The sequence below is a fragment of the Haliotis cracherodii genome, unplaced genomic scaffold (genome assembly GCF_022045235.1).
Source record: "Haliotis cracherodii isolate W230 unplaced genomic scaffold, xgHalCrac1.p SCAF_38, whole genome shotgun sequence".
Classification (NCBI taxonomy): domain Eukaryota; kingdom Metazoa; phylum Mollusca; class Gastropoda; order Lepetellida; family Haliotidae; genus Haliotis; species Haliotis cracherodii.
In genome coordinates this window covers 2,109,505-2,116,550 of record NW_027266295.1, presented here as the reverse complement: position 1 = coordinate 2,116,550, position 7,046 = coordinate 2,109,505, and the positions used below count along the sequence as shown (strand labels likewise).

General features: G+C 46.4%; 12 non-coding genes across 12 annotated transcripts; all 12 read right to left on the bottom strand.

Annotated features, from left to right (window-relative positions):
* Window positions 1-305: 305 nt before the first annotated feature.
* Window positions 306-469, bottom strand: LOC139478043 (U1 spliceosomal RNA). The gene has a single exon (XR_011654247.1). It is a non-coding gene; the product is annotated as a U1 spliceosomal RNA (small nuclear RNA).
* Window positions 470-884: 415 nt separating this feature from the next.
* LOC139478042 (U1 spliceosomal RNA) lies at window positions 885-1,048 on the bottom strand. Its single transcript, XR_011654246.1, has one exon. It is a non-coding gene; the product is annotated as a U1 spliceosomal RNA (small nuclear RNA).
* Window positions 1,049-1,463: 415 nt separating this feature from the next.
* Window positions 1,464-1,627, bottom strand: LOC139478041 (U1 spliceosomal RNA). Its single transcript, XR_011654245.1, has one exon. It is a non-coding gene; the product is annotated as a U1 spliceosomal RNA (small nuclear RNA).
* Window positions 1,628-2,042: 415 nt separating this feature from the next.
* Window positions 2,043-2,206, bottom strand: LOC139478040 (U1 spliceosomal RNA). Its single transcript, XR_011654244.1, has one exon. It is a non-coding gene; the product is annotated as a U1 spliceosomal RNA (small nuclear RNA).
* Window positions 2,207-2,621: 415 nt separating this feature from the next.
* Window positions 2,622-2,785, bottom strand: LOC139478038 (U1 spliceosomal RNA). Its single transcript, XR_011654243.1, has one exon. It is a non-coding gene; the product is annotated as a U1 spliceosomal RNA (small nuclear RNA).
* A 415-nt stretch (window positions 2,786-3,200) lies between these two features.
* On the bottom strand, window positions 3,201-3,364 carry LOC139478037 (U1 spliceosomal RNA). The gene has a single exon (XR_011654242.1). It is a non-coding gene; the product is annotated as a U1 spliceosomal RNA (small nuclear RNA).
* A 415-nt stretch (window positions 3,365-3,779) lies between these two features.
* LOC139478035 (U1 spliceosomal RNA) lies at window positions 3,780-3,943 on the bottom strand. Its single transcript, XR_011654240.1, has one exon. It is a non-coding gene; the product is annotated as a U1 spliceosomal RNA (small nuclear RNA).
* A 415-nt stretch (window positions 3,944-4,358) lies between these two features.
* On the bottom strand, window positions 4,359-4,522 carry LOC139478034 (U1 spliceosomal RNA). Its single transcript, XR_011654239.1, has one exon. It is a non-coding gene; the product is annotated as a U1 spliceosomal RNA (small nuclear RNA).
* Window positions 4,523-4,937: 415 nt separating this feature from the next.
* Window positions 4,938-5,101, bottom strand: LOC139478033 (U1 spliceosomal RNA). Its single transcript, XR_011654238.1, has one exon. It is a non-coding gene; the product is annotated as a U1 spliceosomal RNA (small nuclear RNA).
* Window positions 5,102-5,516: 415 nt separating this feature from the next.
* On the bottom strand, window positions 5,517-5,680 carry LOC139478032 (U1 spliceosomal RNA). The gene has a single exon (XR_011654237.1). It is a non-coding gene; the product is annotated as a U1 spliceosomal RNA (small nuclear RNA).
* Window positions 5,681-6,095: 415 nt separating this feature from the next.
* Window positions 6,096-6,259, bottom strand: LOC139478031 (U1 spliceosomal RNA). The gene has a single exon (XR_011654236.1). It is a non-coding gene; the product is annotated as a U1 spliceosomal RNA (small nuclear RNA).
* Window positions 6,260-6,674: 415 nt separating this feature from the next.
* Window positions 6,675-6,838, bottom strand: LOC139478030 (U1 spliceosomal RNA). The gene has a single exon (XR_011654235.1). It is a non-coding gene; the product is annotated as a U1 spliceosomal RNA (small nuclear RNA).
* Between the last annotated feature and the right edge of the window lie 208 nt (window positions 6,839-7,046).

Here is a 7,046-nt window from a genome sequence, read left to right as displayed (position 1 = left end):
ACTTCCCTGTACATGGCACTACATTCACCCGTTCGCTTTATGCAAAGATTATTGACAGGAAAAACCAGACAGAAATGGCTTTATTTGCATTTTAGGCTGCACAGACATGCACCTGACGCCAGGTACCCAGGGGAGGCAACTTCCATGTCAACACCCAAGTTTCCTTCCGGGTCCTATCTTTCTCCTTGGGAGCTGCTCGGCAAAACAAACACAACAATCACAACAACAACTACAACTACAACTGGACATGTCATGATAGACGAATAGAATGAAAAAAAGGCATTTCTATTTTTGATTGGTTTTTCCAGGGGAGAGCGCGAACGCAGTCCCCCACACTTATAAATTGCGCACCCGAGTCGTCCACATTTGGGATGATCGCAGGGGTCAACCAAGCCGATGTGCAATGGAAAGGTCTCGCCCCGGGCCCACAGCCTTGCGGATCACTGTAAAGCCTGTGCCAGGTAAGTATGCCTGAAACTGCAGCTTCCTAACCATCACTACAAACATGCACATCACCTCACTCGGGTGTGTTTTAAACAACACTTCACATATATTCCATTTCTGTTCAAACATGTATATACTTCCCTGTACATGGCACTACATTCACCCGTTCGCTTTATGCAAAGATTATTGACAGGAAAAACCAGACAGAAATGGCTTTATTTGCATTTTAGGCTGCACAGACATGCACCTGACGCCAGGTACCCAGGGGAGGCAACTTCCATGTCAACACCCAAGTTTCCTTCCGGGTCCTATCTTTCTCCTTGGGAGCTGCTCGGCAAAACAAACACAACAATCACAACAACAACTACAACTACAACTGGACATGTCATGATAGACGAATAGAATGAAAAAAAGGCATTTCTATTTTTGATTGGTTTTTCCAGGGGAGAGCGCGAACGCAGTCCCCCACACTTATAAATTGCGCACCCGAGTCGTCCACATTTGGGATGATCGCAGGGGTCAACCAAGCCGATGTGCAATGGAAAGGTCTCGCCCCGGGCCCACAGCCTTGCGGATCACTGTAAAGCCTGTGCCAGGTAAGTATGCCTGAAACTGCAGCTTCCTAACCATCACTACAAACATGCACATCACCTCACTCGGGTGTGTTTTAAACAACACTTCACATATATTCCATTTCTGTTCAAACATGTATATACTTCCCTGTACATGGCACTACATTCACCCGTTCGCTTTATGCAAAGATTATTGACAGGAAAAACCAGACAGAAATGGCTTTATTTGCATTTTAGGCTGCACAGACATGCACCTGACGCCAGGTACCCAGGGGAGGCAACTTCCATGTCAACACCCAAGTTTCCTTCCGGGTCCTATCTTTCTCCTTGGGAGCTGCTCGGCAAAACAAACACAACAATCACAACAACAACTACAACTACAACTGGACATGTCATGATAGACGAATAGAATGAAAAAAAGGCATTTCTATTTTTGATTGGTTTTTCCAGGGGAGAGCGCGAACGCAGTCCCCCACACTTATAAATTGCGCACCCGAGTCGTCCACATTTGGGATGATCGCAGGGGTCAACCAAGCCGATGTGCAATGGAAAGGTCTCGCCCCGGGCCCACAGCCTTGCGGATCACTGTAAAGCCTGTGCCAGGTAAGTATGCCTGAAACTGCAGCTTCCTAACCATCACTACAAACATGCACATCACCTCACTCGGGTGTGTTTTAAACAACACTTCACATATATTCCATTTCTGTTCAAACATGTATATACTTCCCTGTACATGGCACTACATTCACCCGTTCGCTTTATGCAAAGATTATTGACAGGAAAAACCAGACAGAAATGGCTTTATTTGCATTTTAGGCTGCACAGACATGCACCTGACGCCAGGTACCCAGGGGAGGCAACTTCCATGTCAACACCCAAGTTTCCTTCCGGGTCCTATCTTTCTCCTTGGGAGCTGCTCGGCAAAACAAACACAACAATCACAACAACAACTACAACTACAACTGGACATGTCATGATAGACGAATAGAATGAAAAAAAGGCATTTCTATTTTTGATTGGTTTTTCCAGGGGAGAGCGCGAACGCAGTCCCCCACACTTATAAATTGCGCACCCGAGTCGTCCACATTTGGGATGATCGCAGGGGTCAACCAAGCCGATGTGCAATGGAAAGGTCTCGCCCCGGGCCCACAGCCTTGCGGATCACTGTAAAGCCTGTGCCAGGTAAGTATGCCTGAAACTGCAGCTTCCTAACCATCACTACAAACATGCACATCACCTCACTCGGGTGTGTTTTAAACAACACTTCACATATATTCCATTTCTGTTCAAACATGTATATACTTCCCTGTACATGGCACTACATTCACCCGTTCGCTTTATGCAAAGATTATTGACAGGAAAAACCAGACAGAAATGGCTTTATTTGCATTTTAGGCTGCACAGACATGCACCTGACGCCAGGTACCCAGGGGAGGCAACTTCCATGTCAACACCCAAGTTTCCTTCCGGGTCCTATCTTTCTCCTTGGGAGCTGCTCGGCAAAACAAACACAACAATCACAACAACAACTACAACTACAACTGGACATGTCATGATAGACGAATAGAATGAAAAAAAGGCATTTCTATTTTTGATTGGTTTTTCCAGGGGAGAGCGCGAACGCAGTCCCCCACACTTATAAATTGCGCACCCGAGTCGTCCACATTTGGGATGATCGCAGGGGTCAACCAAGCCGATGTGCAATGGAAAGGTCTCGCCCCGGGCCCACAGCCTTGCGGATCACTGTAAAGCCTGTGCCAGGTAAGTATGCCTGAAACTGCAGCTTCCTAACCATCACTACAAACATGCACATCACCTCACTCGGGTGTGTTTTAAACAACACTTCACATATATTCCATTTCTGTTCAAACATGTATATACTTCCCTGTACATGGCACTACATTCACCCGTTCGCTTTATGCAAAGATTATTGACAGGAAAAACCAGACAGAAATGGCTTTATTTGCATTTTAGGCTGCACAGACATGCACCTGACGCCAGGTACCCAGGGGAGGCAACTTCCATGTCAACACCCAAGTTTCCTTCCGGGTCCTATCTTTCTCCTTGGGAGCTGCTCGGCAAAACAAACACAACAATCACAACAACAACTACAACTACAACTGGACATGTCATGATAGACGAATAGAATGAAAAAAAGGCATTTCTATTTTTGATTGGTTTTTCCAGGGGAGAGCGCGAACGCAGTCCCCCACACTTATAAATTGCGCACCCGAGTCGTCCACATTTGGGATGATCGCAGGGGTCAACCAAGCCGATGTGCAATGGAAAGGTCTCGCCCCGGGCCCACAGCCTTGCGGATCACTGTAAAGCCTGTGCCAGGTAAGTATGCCTGAAACTGCAGCTTCCTAACCATCACTACAAACATGCACATCACCTCACTCGGGTGTGTTTTAAACAACACTTCACATATATTCCATTTCTGTTCAAACATGTATATACTTCCCTGTACATGGCACTACATTCACCCGTTCGCTTTATGCAAAGATTATTGACAGGAAAAACCAGACAGAAATGGCTTTATTTGCATTTTAGGCTGCACAGACATGCACCTGACGCCAGGTACCCAGGGGAGGCAACTTCCATGTCAACACCCAAGTTTCCTTCCGGGTCCTATCTTTCTCCTTGGGAGCTGCTCGGCAAAACAAACACAACAATCACAACAACAACTACAACTACAACTGGACATGTCATGATAGACGAATAGAATGAAAAAAAGGCATTTCTATTTTTGATTGGTTTTTCCAGGGGAGAGCGCGAACGCAGTCCCCCACACTTATAAATTGCGCACCCGAGTCGTCCACATTTGGGATGATCGCAGGGGTCAACCAAGCCGATGTGCAATGGAAAGGTCTCGCCCCGGGCCCACAGCCTTGCGGATCACTGTAAAGCCTGTGCCAGGTAAGTATGCCTGAAACTGCAGCTTCCTAACCATCACTACAAACATGCACATCACCTCACTCGGGTGTGTTTTAAACAACACTTCACATATATTCCATTTCTGTTCAAACATGTATATACTTCCCTGTACATGGCACTACATTCACCCGTTCGCTTTATGCAAAGATTATTGACAGGAAAAACCAGACAGAAATGGCTTTATTTGCATTTTAGGCTGCACAGACATGCACCTGACGCCAGGTACCCAGGGGAGGCAACTTCCATGTCAACACCCAAGTTTCCTTCCGGGTCCTATCTTTCTCCTTGGGAGCTGCTCGGCAAAACAAACACAACAATCACAACAACAACTACAACTACAACTGGACATGTCATGATAGACGAATAGAATGAAAAAAAGGCATTTCTATTTTTGATTGGTTTTTCCAGGGGAGAGCGCGAACGCAGTCCCCCACACTTATAAATTGCGCACCCGAGTCGTCCACATTTGGGATGATCGCAGGGGTCAACCAAGCCGATGTGCAATGGAAAGGTCTCGCCCCGGGCCCACAGCCTTGCGGATCACTGTAAAGCCTGTGCCAGGTAAGTATGCCTGAAACTGCAGCTTCCTAACCATCACTACAAACATGCACATCACCTCACTCGGGTGTGTTTTAAACAACACTTCACATATATTCCATTTCTGTTCAAACATGTATATACTTCCCTGTACATGGCACTACATTCACCCGTTCGCTTTATGCAAAGATTATTGACAGGAAAAACCAGACAGAAATGGCTTTATTTGCATTTTAGGCTGCACAGACATGCACCTGACGCCAGGTACCCAGGGGAGGCAACTTCCATGTCAACACCCAAGTTTCCTTCCGGGTCCTATCTTTCTCCTTGGGAGCTGCTCGGCAAAACAAACACAACAATCACAACAACAACTACAACTACAACTGGACATGTCATGATAGACGAATAGAATGAAAAAAAGGCATTTCTATTTTTGATTGGTTTTTCCAGGGGAGAGCGCGAACGCAGTCCCCCACACTTATAAATTGCGCACCCGAGTCGTCCACATTTGGGATGATCGCAGGGGTCAACCAAGCCGATGTGCAATGGAAAGGTCTCGCCCCGGGCCCACAGCCTTGCGGATCACTGTAAAGCCTGTGCCAGGTAAGTATGCCTGAAACTGCAGCTTCCTAACCATCACTACAAACATGCACATCACCTCACTCGGGTGTGTTTTAAACAACACTTCACATATATTCCATTTCTGTTCAAACATGTATATACTTCCCTGTACATGGCACTACATTCACCCGTTCGCTTTATGCAAAGATTATTGACAGGAAAAACCAGACAGAAATGGCTTTATTTGCATTTTAGGCTGCACAGACATGCACCTGACGCCAGGTACCCAGGGGAGGCAACTTCCATGTCAACACCCAAGTTTCCTTCCGGGTCCTATCTTTCTCCTTGGGAGCTGCTCGGCAAAACAAACACAACAATCACAACAACAACTACAACTACAACTGGACATGTCATGATAGACGAATAGAATGAAAAAAAGGCATTTCTATTTTTGATTGGTTTTTCCAGGGGAGAGCGCGAACGCAGTCCCCCACACTTATAAATTGCGCACCCGAGTCGTCCACATTTGGGATGATCGCAGGGGTCAACCAAGCCGATGTGCAATGGAAAGGTCTCGCCCCGGGCCCACAGCCTTGCGGATCACTGTAAAGCCTGTGCCAGGTAAGTATGCCTGAAACTGCAGCTTCCTAACCATCACTACAAACATGCACATCACCTCACTCGGGTGTGTTTTAAACAACACTTCACATATATTCCATTTCTGTTCAAACATGTATATACTTCCCTGTACATGGCACTACATTCACCCGTTCGCTTTATGCAAAGATTATTGACAGGAAAAACCAGACAGAAATGGCTTTATTTGCATTTTAGGCTGCACAGACATGCACCTGACGCCAGGTACCCAGGGGAGGCAACTTCCATGTCAACACCCAAGTTTCCTTCCGGGTCCTATCTTTCTCCTTGGGAGCTGCTCGGCAAAACAAACACAACAATCACAACAACAACTACAACTACAACTGGACATGTCATGATAGACGAATAGAATGAAAAAAAGGCATTTCTATTTTTGATTGGTTTTTCCAGGGGAGAGCGCGAACGCAGTCCCCCACACTTATAAATTGCGCACCCGAGTCGTCCACATTTGGGATGATCGCAGGGGTCAACCAAGCCGATGTGCAATGGAAAGGTCTCGCCCCGGGCCCACAGCCTTGCGGATCACTGTAAAGCCTGTGCCAGGTAAGTATGCCTGAAACTGCAGCTTCCTAACCATCACTACAAACATGCACATCACCTCACTCGGGTGTGTTTTAAACAACACTTCACATATATTCCATTTCTGTTCAAACATGTATATACTTCCCTGTACATGGCACTACATTCACCCGTTCGCTTTATGCAAAGATTATTGACAGGAAAAACCAGACAGAAATGGCTTTATTTGCATTTTAGGCTGCACAGACATGCACCTGACGCCAGGTACCCAGGGGAGGCAACTTCCATGTCAACACCCAAGTTTCCTTCCGGGTCCTATCTTTCTCCTTGGGAGCTGCTCGGCAAAACAAACACAACAATCACAACAACAACTACAACTACAACTGGACATGTCATGATAGACGAATAGAATGAAAAAAAGGCATTTCTATTTTTGATTGGTTTTTCCAGGGGAGAGCGCGAACGCAGTCCCCCACACTTATAAATTGCGCACCCGAGTCGTCCACATTTGGGATGATCGCAGGGGTCAACCAAGCCGATGTGCAATGGAAAGGTCTCGCCCCGGGCCCACAGCCTTGCGGATCACTGTAAAGCCTGTGCCAGGTAAGTATGCCTGAAACTGCAGCTTCCTAACCATCACTACAAACATGCACATCACCTCACTCGGGTGTGTTTTAAACAACACTTCACATATATTCCATTTCTGTTCAAACATGTATATACTTCCCTGTACATGGCACTACATTCACCCGTTCGCTTTATGCAAAGATTATTGACAGGAAAAACCAGACAGAAATGGCTTTATTTGCATTTTAGGCT